At 41.6% G+C, this 10,894-nt stretch overlaps 1 long non-coding RNA gene across 1 annotated transcript; it reads right to left on the bottom strand.

Moving 5' to 3' along the window:
* Positions 1 to 8,417: 8,417 nt before the first annotated feature.
* On the bottom strand, positions 8,418 to 10,033 carry LOC133645276 (uncharacterized). Its single transcript, XR_009824944.1, has 5 exons — positions 9,820 to 10,033; positions 9,670 to 9,718; positions 8,758 to 8,894; positions 8,592 to 8,670; positions 8,418 to 8,503 (listed from the first exon to the last, which is right to left on the bottom strand). It is a non-coding gene; the product is annotated as an uncharacterized LOC133645276 (long non-coding RNA).
* Between the last annotated feature and the right edge of the window lie 861 nt (positions 10,034 to 10,894).

Here is a 10,894-nt window from a genome sequence, read left to right as displayed (position 1 = left end):
TTATGTCAGACCCACTCGACATCCATTGCTTTCGGTCTCCCCTAGAGGGGGGGGTTACCCACATATGCGGTCCTCTCCAAGGTTTCTCATAGTCATTCACCGACGTCCCACTGGGGTGAGTTTTTCCTTGCCCGTATGTGGGCTCTGTACCGAGGATGTCGTTGTGGCTTGTACAGCCCTTTGAGACACTTGTGATTTAGGGCTATATAAATAAACATTGATTGATTGACACATGCAAAATGACTAATAATGCCTGGAGAAATGTGTCTTTGTGAGTTTTACTGGAAAAACTATTATTTGTAAATTTTGTAAAGACACAAGTTAGTTTTTTTTACTCATGACCGTATAACTGTCATACTAAATAAGAAAGTTATATAAAAATAACTCCAAAACAAAACATGCATTATGTCTAAAAATGCCTGTAATATTGTATCCATGTGAGTTTAACTAGAATCAGTTGTTTTTGTAAGGTTTGCAAATACAAAATATGTTTTTTTTCACTATGACAGTATACTGTCACACTCAATCTGACAGTTATTTAAACTTAACTCATAAACCACACATGCAAAATGGCTAATATTGCCTGGAGATATGTATCTTTGTGAATTTTACTAGAAAAAAATATATTTTGTAAGGTTAGTTTTTTTACTCAATACTAATGTCATACTAAATCCATTCATTTTCTTCCGCTTATCCAAGGTCGTGTTGCGGGGACAGCAGCCTAAGCAGAGAAGCCCAGACTTCCCTCTCCCCAGCCTCTTCGTCCAGCTCTTCTCGGGGTATCCCGAGGCGTTCCCAATTTGTCCTGGGTCTTCCCTGTGGCCTCCTGCCGGTCGGACTTGCCCGAAACACCTCCCTAGGGAGGCATTCTGGTGACATCCTGAGCAGATGTCCGAACCACCTCATCTGGCTCCTCTCAGTGTGGAAGAGCAGTGGCTTTACTCTGAGTTCCTCCCGGATGACAGAGCTTCTCATCCTATCTCTAAGGGAGAGACCCGCCACCCGGCGGAGAAAACTCATTTTGGCCGCTTGTACCTGTGATCGTGTCCTTTCGGTCATAACCCAAAGCTCATGACCATAGGTGAGGATGGGAACGTAGATCGATTGGTAAATTGAGAGCTTTTCCTTTAACGGATCGATATAGCGTCCTCATTACTGAAGACGCCGCACCGATCCGCCTGTGGATCTCACGATCCACTCTTCCCTCACTCGTGAACAAAACTCCTAGGTACTTGAACTCCTCCACTTGGGGCAAGTTCTCCTCCCCAACCTGGAGATGGCACCCCACCCTTTCCCGGGCGAGAACCATGGAGGTGCCGATTCTCATCCCAGTCGCTTCAAACTCGGCTGCAAACCGATCCAATGAGAGCTGAAGATCCTGGCCGGTTGAAACCATCAGGACCACATCATCTGCAAAAAGCAGAGACCTAATCCTTCAGCCACCAAACCGGATCCACTCAACGCCATGACTGCGCCTAGAAATTCTGTCCATAAAAGTTATGAACAGAATCGGTGATAAAGGCAGCCTTGGCGGAGTCCAACCATCACTGGAAAGGGGTCCGACTTACTGCCGGCAATGCGGATCAAGCTCTGACGCTGATCATACAGGGTGTGACCCGCCACAATCAGATACCCCATACTCTCTGAGCACTCCCCACAGGACTCCCCGGGGGACACGGTCAAATGCCTTCTCCAAGACCTCAAAGCACATGTAGACTGGTTGGGCAAACTCCCATGCCATGCGAGAGTATAAAGCTGGTCTGCCGTTCCACGACCAGGACGAAAACCACACTGTTCGTCCTGGATCCGAGGTTTGACTATCCGGCGTAGCCTCCTCTCCAGTACACATGAATAGGCTGAGTGTGATCCACGATAGTTGTAACACACCCTCCAGTTCCCCTTGTTAAAGTTGAGAAACCACCACCCCGGTCTGCCAATCCAGAGGTACCGCCCCCGATGTCCACGCGATGTTGCAGAGTCTTGTCAACTACGACAGCCTCACAGCATCCAGAGCCTTAAGGAATTCCGACGGATCTCATCCACCCCCGGCTTTTTAACTACCTTGGCAACCTCAGCCCCAGAAATAGGAGAGCCCACCACAGATTACCCAGGCACTGCTTCCTCATAGGAAGACATGTTGGTGGGATTGAGGAGGTCTTCAAAGTATTCCCTCCACCAATCCACAACAGCCGCAGTAGAGGTCGCTTGGCCTGTCAGTACCTGTCCGCTGCCTCTGGAGTCCCATGGGGCAAAAGGACCCGATAGGCTCTTTCTTCAGCTTGATGGCATCCCTCACTGCTGGTGTCCACCAGCGGGTTTTAGATTACCACCACGACAGGCACCAGCTCCAATCAGCCGGCTCGACAAGAGAGGCACGGAACATGGTCCACTCACACTCAAAGTCCACCACCTCTCGTGACATGTTCAAAGTTCTTCCGGAGGTGGGAATTGAAACTCTCTCCGACAGGAAACTCTGCTAGGCGTTCCCAGCAGACCTTCACAATGCGTTTGGGCCTGCCAGGTCTGTCCGGCATCCTCCCCCACCTATCGGAGCAAGCCAGGTGATCGGTAGAAAGCTCTGCCCTCTCTTCACCCGAGTGTCCAAAACATGAGGCCGCAAATCCGATGACACAACTACAAAGTCAATCATGGAACTGCGGCCTAGGGTGTCCTGGTGCCAAGTGCACATATGGACACCCTTATGTTTGAACATTGTGTTTGTTATGGACAATCTGTGACGAGCACAAAAGTCTAATAACAAAGTACCAGCTGGTTTCATATCCGGGTGGCCATTTTTTTCCAATCACGCCTCTCCAGGTTTCACTGTCGTTGCTAACATGAGCTTTGAAGTCCCCCAGCAGAACAAGGGAATCACTTTCCACTACTCCCTCAAAGGAATCCAAAAAGAGTGGGTACTCTGAGCTGCTGCTTGGTGCGTAAACACAAGCAACAGTCAAGTCCCGTCCCCCAACCCGAAGGCGGAGGGAAGCTACCATCTCGTCTACTGGGTTAAAGTCCAACGTGCAGGCTTTGAGCCGGGGGGCAACAAGAATTGCCACCCCAGCCTCTCATTGCTTGCAACGCCAGAGTGGAAGAGAGTCCAGCCCCTCTCGAGAGAACAGGTTCCAGAGCCTTTGCTGTGCGTCGAAGTGAGTCCAACTATATCTAGCCGGAACTTCTCCACCTCGCGCACCAGCTCAGGCTCCTTTCCTCCCAGCGAGGAGACGTTCCACGTCCCATGATTTAGCTTATGGGACCACCAAGTGCCCTGCCTTCGGCTGCCTCCCAGCTCACACTGCACCCGACCTCTATGACCCAACCCATGAGTGGTGAGCACATTGGAGGAGGACCCACGTTGCCTCTTCGAGCTGACAGGCGCTCGCCATTGTGGCCCACCTCTGGACCTGGCTCCACAGGGGAGCCACGGTGACCCGCGTCCGGGCGAGGAAAAATCGAGGTCCTCGATTTGTACTTTTCATAAAGGTCCTTGAGCTGCTCTTTGTCTGATCCCTCACCTAGGACCTGTTTGTCTTGGGAGACCCTACCAGGGGTTATAGAAGCCCCCGGACAACATAGCTCTTAGGATCAGTAGGACAAGCAAACTCCTTTACCATGATAAAGTGGCAGCTCAGAAAGGAGGTTATACGGTGTGGCGAAGTTGGTAGAGTGGCTGTGCCAGCAATCGGAGTGTTGCTGGTTACTGGGGTTCAATCCCCACCTTCTACCTTCCTAGTCACGTCCGTTGTGTCCTTGGGCAAGACACTTCACCCTTTGCCTTTGATGGCTGCTGGTTAGCGCCTTGCATGGCAGCTCCCGCCATCAGTGTGTGAATGTGTGTGTGAATGGGTAAATGTGGAAATACTGTCAAAGCGCTTTGAGTACCTTGATGGTAGAAAAGCGCTATACAAGTACAACCCATCCATCCATCCATCCATCCATTTTCTACCGCTTATTCCCTTTGGGGTCGCGGGGGACGCTGGAGCCTATCTCAGCTACAATCGGGCGGAAGGCGGGGTACACCCTGGACAAGTCGCCACCTCATCGCAGGGCCAACACAGATAGACAGACAACATTCACATTCACATTCACACACTAGGGCCAATTTAGTGTTGCCAATCAACCTATCCCCAATAACCCATTTATATTTATTTATATAAACATAACTCCAAAACCAAACATGCAATATTTCTAAACATGCCTGTAATATTGTATCTATGTGAGTTTTACTAGAATCGGTTGTTTTTGTAAGAATTGCAAATACAAAAATTAGGTTATACTCACAATGACAGTGTCACACTCAATATGACAGTCATTTAATTATAACTCCTAAACTACACGTGAAAAAAGGCTAATCCTTGTGAGTTTTACTCGAAACATATGTTTTTTTAAAGACTTGCAAACACAAAAAGTAGTTTTTTACTCAATATGACAGTAATGTTCTTAAATCTTGAAATAATAAGAAAAAAGCAATAAAAATGTATTCCAACATGATTCCTAATCAAACATGCAAAATGTCTAAAAATGCCTGTAATTTTGAATCCATGTGAGAATTACTGGAATCAATTGTTTTTGTAAGTTTTGCAAATACAAAATTTAGGTTTTACACATAATGACAATATACTGCTAAACTCAATATGACAGTTATTTAAACATAACTTCTAAAGTACACATAAAAAATGGCTAATAATGCCTGAAATAATGCATTCTTGTGAGTTTTACTCGAAACATAAGGCTTGCAAAAGCAAAAAGTAGATTTTTACTCAATATGACAGTAATGTTCTTAAAATCCTGAGATAATGTGAAAAAAGCAATTGTTGTTTTTGTAAAGTTTGCAAATACAAAATTTAGGTTTTACTCACTATGACAGTATACTGTCACACTCAAATGACAGTTATTGAAACATAACTCCAAACCACACGTGACAAAATGGCTAATAATGCCTAAAATAATGCATCCTTGGGAGTTTTATTCAACCCTTGTGTGGTGTTCATATTGTTGTTACTCAGCCAGTGTTTGTGGGTCTGATGGACCCGTTGCATTTTGTGGCTTTTAATGCCTCACAATCAAACACTTTTATGTTAAAATACTGACTTATCCCAAAAAACATCTGTAACGAAGTGCTTCGAGAGTCTGGTAAAAGAATACATTGTCTCCAGACTTCCCCCCACATTAGACCCATACCAGTTTGCTTATCGCCCTAACCACTCCACAGAGGACGCCATCTCCTCTGCACTCCACCTGAGCTTAGCACATCTGGAAGGAAAGGACACGCACGTGCGGATGTTGTTTCTGGACATTCAACACCATCATCCCGCAGCACTTGGTGAGCAAACTGGCCACCCTTGGATTCAGTACCCCCCTATACAACTGGCTGCTTGACTTCCTCACAGACAGACCACATTCTGTGAGAGTGGGTAACAACACCTCCAGTGCCATCTCTCTGAGCACCGGCTCCCCCCAGGGCTGCGTCCTGAGTCCTGTTCACGTTGATGACCCATGACTGCTGCGCCAGGTCCACTACTAACCACATAGTGAAGTATGCGGACGACACAACACACTCAAAAAAATGACTCATTGGATGAACTCAATTAAAATGAGGGCAGGATTTCCATCCAACAAATATATGTTGCCCCAACTCAAAATTAGTACATTCTCACAATACAATAAAAATGTGTTAATCCAATTTATTTTTAGCAAATAAATCCAAACTGAAATTATTGCAATAACTAAGCGAAATTTATTTACATTTGTCAGAATAATTTTTAACAAATACATCTAAAATGAAATTATTTTGGTTACTAAGTGAAATATGTGCCCAACTCAAAATTAATTGGAAATTAAGCAAGCTAAAAATCACCCTAGATCCCATAAAAACACATCAGACAAAACCTGGTTGGTATTTTTAATGTAGAATAATTCTTAATTCAACAATCTTGAATATAACACCACAAGATGTCAAAGTTACTTGCAAACACAAACCAAAATGTTGCGTTTCAGTGAAAACAAAACATTAAGAAGTCAATTTTACATAAAGATGTCAGATTTGCTACCAACACATACCAAGAACTTAGTTTTATATAAACAAAGATGTCAAATTGACTTGATACAAAGCACAGAGAACTCAGTTTTAGTTATAAAACACCAAGAAACAGTTTTACCTTTTCTTAAATAACTCAAGGCAAACTTTATGAGAAATGGTTCTCCAAAATAGTTTAAAGTGGTGTAAAATTAACACTCAGCGCCACAAAGGAAACTGCAAAAACACATTTGAGTCCTGCACAAGTGTGCTAATGGAACCATTAGCCTTAATGTACTTAGAGTTCCATCCATCCATTTTCTACCGTTTGTGCCTTTTGGGGTTGCGGGGGGTGCTGGAGCCTATCTCAGCTGCTTTCAGTAAAGAAAAGAAAACAAGGCAAATACAAAATTCCCATGCATCAAATTGGCAACAAACAAAAATAAATAAGAAAAACTTAACATTCACAGACCAGGAATCTGATACTAATGGGATGCTAGTAGCAAATATCCTTTGAATGTAAGCAAGTAAAAACAAAACATGAGACAGTACTAGCTATTAAAAAAATAAATAAAATCCAAAATCTTGAATCGAACTTAATCCATTTATCCTGAGTTGAGTGATGAAACGGAGGAGAGAAATGGTTGCGAGAAGTGTGGAGGGTAGTCACACTCAGAGATAAAATGGGGAGGTAAAGTTCATCCAGTCTAAACCCTAAAGTAATCGCTCTCCACTCCCCATGACTGCATTTCAAATGTTAATCGTGTACTTCCAGCAGTTCAGTAAACAGCCTCTTCTTCCCTGTAACTTAGTCAATTCTGAGTCCAATTCTCAAGTTCAAAATGTTGTAGGTCATAGATTGTCTTTAAATGGGGTGAAAATGAAGGCAAAAACAATACAACCAAAAATAAAGATCCGATGATGAACTTTGTCAACAAGTGTTCACCTCTCATGCAAGCAACTTGATTTTCAGCTGCTGTATCTTTGTGTTCAGCTTGTGCCCATCCAGGTTCATTAGGATCTTCTGGAAAAACTCAAATGTGTACTTGAAGTTGTCTGGAAAGCTTAGATCAAGGGCATAAATGAGCCCAAACATCATTATGATTCCCATGATGACGGTGTCCACGTTGCTCAGGACTTTGATGCCTTCGATAACAACTCCATCGCCATCTCCACGGATTATGTATATCTCATGACTGTGAGGGCAATGTCCTTTTCTGAATCCTCAGTAGCGGAGGCCTGAACAACAACACAAAAACAGAACACTTGTGTTAGGTAAAATGCTGAACACCACTAGCAGAAAATTAATTAGCTTTTTTTTTTTAAGTCCTCTTTGCCTGTCAAATTAATCATTTATGTATCATGAGTTAAACGTGATTGGAAAGTTAACCATATATATATATATATATATATATATATATATATATATATATATATATATATATATATATATATATATATATATATATATATATATATATATATATATATATATATATATAAATATATATATAATAATAATATAATGTTTGAAATTGGCCCGTAAATAACTTCAGCAAGCAGCCGTGAACATAATGCAATTGCTGCAACATGATCCTTTAGGCAACCACATCCCTATAGAGATGGACCTGTGGGACAGAAATAGCTGTTTTACTCCACAGGGCCTCTGCCCGTTTGCCACTACCAGCTTAGGAGACTCTGACTCTGTCTTTTCTTGCACCTACCGTTGATTTCAAACAAAAATTTAAATTCAAAGAGCCCCATTGTTTACAAAATGCCAGTTATTCAAAAAGTTGTAGTGTGTTGAGCTCAAAGGACCACAATATATGTAAAGAAGAAAGGGTAACACTATTTCATGCTGCTGTGTAACACAAACTATTAACTTACCAGATATTCCTTGAAGAAAGTGTCTGGATCTTCATTGAGGTAGATAACAAGGCTTCTCAGGATGCACTCCCTCCTGATGTCAATGTCGTCACACTAAAGCAGGGTGAAAAATCAAAACAGAATTTAGCAAAATATTGGTGCAACAGTGGCACAGGGAGGGGGGCAAGTTGACGAGAGTGTGTAAAGAAAACTAGATAAACCAATACAGCTTCTGAAGACTAGAGTATAGCATCTTTAACCATTTCTGAGCAGGGCACACAACCATAAAATAAATAAGTGTATATGTGTGTGTGTGTGTGTGTATGTATATATATATATATATATATATATATATATATATATATATATATATATATATATATATATATATATATATATATATATATATATATATATATATATATATATATAAAAAATAATAAAACAGTTCTACCATTTCTACTTACCAAATCTATGTTTGCCAGAACTTCTTTGATTTGTTGCCCCTTCACCTCCTTTGCTTTTGAAGATGTAGATCAGCTTGAGTGAAACGTGGTCCAGTTGTGACACAAACTTTGACTGCAGTGGCTTTGTAGTGATCCACAAGAACTCCTCATTAATCTAAAAAATATTCAATAAAATGTATTTAGAAAAATTTGCCATTTTCTTACGGTTAAATATCAATACATAAAAATACAAGTTAACTTACTTCACTCTGCTGGAACAGGGCAGGCCACCGGTTTTTGAATCCCTCTATCATGGGCCTCTGTTCAACGACCTCTCGTTGTCTGTGGGAGAAGGTTTTTTCCATTGTTGCTTTAATCAGCACTTATTGTCACGCTTTTTTATTTCTGATAACAAAGCCATTCTATTACTTTCCAAGCTTTCTGTGGTTTGGCCTTTTGGGTGCAGTGGTATGTAGTAAACTTCAGCCTTTTTCGCTTTCTTGAAGTTGGCTGCAGCTTTGCCTTGGCCTTATTCCACTGGTCATCTAGTATGTACTCAACTGGCTCTAAAACAGAAAAGTGAGATGTATAGTACTGTTTACATTTATATGCAGTAACAAGGGGGCCATCCTTTGCGATAGCTACGCCTAATTGATTGGCATAGGACAGTGGACAGCTCATCAGTTAGTGACTCTTGAACTTGTAGTTTATGATGCTGAAATACATCCCAAACTAAAACTTTTTTGACAGGCCAAGAAGCTGTACTTAATATGTAGTGAAATTCAGAAAGGACCTCATCAATAACTGACTTTAGAATATGAACAATATTTTATAACTTCAATAAAATACAAGCAATTTCCTGTTCAATAGATATTTGCAGGTTCAATTATGTTGCATCATCACAACTAAGTGTTTCAAATTCATGATCTGTATCGACAGACTATTGGCCCAGCTTCAGATTTGTCTGACATTAGCTTTAAAATCTATCAATGAATGTTGGTTTTGTTTCCTATATTTGTGTGTGTTAAATGTACTGTATAAATTTGTTTTAAATGAGCAACCTAAAAACATACATGGAACCGTTTCATTACGCCTCAGATGTTGATTTATGTGTTGAAAATCTGTTTCTGTTGTAAGGTCTTTGCATGTGCACACATGACACGTGAATGTAGCTACTTCTGCTGTTTTGGGAGTTTGCCGTTTACCATTAACTTTGTATGTATGATTTAGTAGCTTACTCAATGTATAAAACTGCATGGGCAATCTGTATATGGGCATGGATAGTGATAACTGCCCCTTAAATGCCTATGAGTCTGCCTAAAATGCTGCAACAACAAATACCTGCTAGCTAGTTCCAAACTGCATTCTTTATACTGCCACATTCATAATCCTGAAATAGAGAATAAAGAGAATTAGCATATATCACATCAAAAGGATGACAATGATAGAGATCAAATTGTACCACCATTAAACACATAACCTATTACTTACAATCACTAGGCTGCCACAAGGAGCTTGGTAACGCTTAACATTAGGAGGCTGCCACATGAAGCTTGAAAAAAAGGATCAATCTGCAAAAGATGATAACATATTAAGTTGTGAGTGCAAGTACCAGAATACCTAGAAATGCAGACAAGTTGAAATTGAATAAAAGCTTTAACCAATATAACAAGATAACATTTGAACATTTAGAATAGACTACCAATTATTTGACAAACAAATAAGTTTAAATAATTAAGTTAAACACATGAAATTATTTAAAATTCTGCCATTTTATTAAAATATCAAAACACACAGGAACAATATTAACCTTCCTGCATGTATTCACTGACCATGTGTAACCTAGAATCTACATTTACTGCTTAATCGACAGCTTTACTGAAGGAGAGAGGGTTTAAGAGGCAGAGAAAGGCGGAGATGATGGAGTTCAACAAAACAGGGCAAGCACAACATCAACCGGATCTGGTGCCTGAACTTCAACCAGATCCGTGTGCGTTGCGTGTCTGCTCCTGTCCGTCAAGGCTCCGTGCACCTTCGACCGTCCTCAAACACCGGCTGCGGTCTCCCTCCGCATCACTGCGAGCACAGCCGGTCTGCTGGAGTGCCGAGACAAACGAATTCTCGCGATAATAAACGAGATTCACTCGCGATAGCGTGAGATAATACTCTGAATGAGATATAAAACACTATATAATCCTTATAAATACATATTCAATCACACATACAGGCAGTTTCCGGACAGCCGGAGCTGACGCGCAGCGGACCCAGAGGAAGCACACACATTGAATAAAGTCAAAATACACGGGCAGATATTTATCTCCGACTGTCGCGTCAATAATCTTCCCCGCTCACGCTGCTCCTCACGTTCATCCCGGCATGATTTATGTAATATAATAAGGGAGGGAAAGTTGGTTCACCTCACAATCATCTTGCAGTTTTCCGACTGTTCATGTGTGGACTATTAAGCTAGTGGCCATGGTGGAAGTTACCAAGCTAGCATGCAAAGTCGGACTTTAAAAGTAAAGTTCGCCCCCACAAACAATTCACGAAATGTGGTATAAACTTT

Source organism: Entelurus aequoreus, unplaced genomic scaffold (assembly GCF_033978785.1).
Source record: "Entelurus aequoreus isolate RoL-2023_Sb unplaced genomic scaffold, RoL_Eaeq_v1.1 HiC_scaffold_29, whole genome shotgun sequence".
In the NCBI taxonomy this organism is placed as follows: Eukaryota; Metazoa; Chordata; class Actinopteri; order Syngnathiformes; family Syngnathidae; genus Entelurus; species Entelurus aequoreus.
Note: the sequence above shows the minus strand (reverse complement) of the source record. Positions and strands in the feature narration are given on the sequence as shown.